The sequence below is a fragment of the Gymnoscopelus microlampas genome (genome assembly GCF_963454915.1).
Source record: "Gymnoscopelus microlampas genome assembly, chromosome: 6".
NCBI classification, from domain to species: Eukaryota; Metazoa; Chordata; class Actinopteri; order Myctophiformes; family Myctophidae; genus Gymnoscopelus; species Gymnoscopelus microlampas.
The window spans coordinates 38,108,952-38,110,373 of record NC_139943.1 but is presented as its reverse complement, the minus strand read 5'-3'; the positions used below and the strand labels follow the sequence as shown (position 1 = coordinate 38,110,373).

Here is a 1,422-nt window from a genome sequence, read left to right as displayed (position 1 = left end):
GCCTACATAGGGCTGATGCATGTTTTGTAATAATAATCAAAATCTACAAAGTAACTAGTGACTAAAGTTGTCAAATAATTGTAGTGGAGTTAAAGTACAATAGTTGCCTCTGAGTTGTAGTGTAGTAGAAGTAGAAGTATTGGAAATTGGAAATACTCAAACAAAGTAAAAGTACCTCAACATTACTTGAGTAAATGTACTTTGCTCACTGTTCCCCGCGCACGCACGCACGCACACACACGCACGCTCTTGGCAGAGGAGGGGCATCATTCAGACCAGTTACTTTCTGCTCCTAATGGAGCAGTAGAGCTACAGCACATCTGAAAGCCGTCAGAGTAACATGGACGGAGCTGACCATACCCATCACCTCCTTCCCAATCTCTGCTGTTCGGAACGGATCAGGTAAAGTAAGCTCCCTCATCTCATCTCTATCGGTTTAGACCAAACTTCGCCAGAGTTAAGACTTCTGCGCCCAGAAATAGTCTTTAAAGGAGTATTTCATCCCAAAAATGTACTTATTTTCTATCAATTTCACACCACATGAAGCCTTGAATTCATGGATATTTTCCCCCAAAAAACATCTCCATGTGTAATTGATAGAAAATAAGTTTATATATTTGTAGAAGTAATGATTGTTTCCTCACATTGAATAGTTATCGTTATATGTAATTAGGCTAAACGGATACAAGAAGAGTGGGCACTAAATGAAGAGTGGGCACCTCGATGTAAAATTTGCTATTTTGTCCAAAATGTAAAAAAATATATAGATATATCTGAAAAATGGTCTGAAGTAAAGTATAGGCCGCCTACATGATGTAAACATTCACAGTAAATCATTATCAGATTATTTTTTTTTACATTTTGGACCAAATTTATTTTTTGCCAATTTTACATGGAGGTGCCCACTCGTCCTTAGTGCCCACTCTTCCTGTTAAATAAAAACTTAAATAATATGACCTAGTGAAAAATATTCACAGGTATAGGTACAGTAGGCTAACCTACTATGTGCTAGGCATGGCAGATCAGGGGATTTATTGGTTGTGTATAATACTGTCTGTGTTGCATGCTGCTAGTAGCCTATTTGGTTACATTAAAGTGTTGACACACAAATTGCCAAGGGGTGTACCGTTTTGGAATCATATCTTGCCTTTCACCATAGCCTACAGTTACTCTTGAGTGGCAATTCTGAGTCAAATGAGGACAGAATGATACTTAGGTCTAGATCCAACTTCAGTTCCCCGAGGAAAAAAATCATTTGATATTTTACTTTCTTCATTTCACTAAGGCTGGCATGTGTATTCCACAGTCTCCATTACATTTCTGTGTAGACATCATCCGTAACCATTACCAACCACCCATCAGAGTCAGAGCATAACCCTGGATTCCCCTGTCTCCATGCTCCCTTGGAATCCCCCCCTTGAT

The 1,422-nt window shown here is 39.0% G+C and overlaps 1 protein-coding gene across 1 annotated transcript in view; it reads left to right on the top strand.

Annotated features, from left to right (window-relative positions):
- Positions 1-314: 314 nt before the first annotated feature.
- LOC311047242 (muscarinic acetylcholine receptor M2-like) overlaps positions 315-1,422 on the top strand; it is a gene marked incomplete at its 3' end in the record, with an annotated part of 8,393 nt that continues 7,285 nt past the window's right edge. Inside the window, exon 1 of the mRNA XM_084059895.1 lies at positions 315-402. The remainder of the gene's footprint in view (positions 403-1,422) is intronic.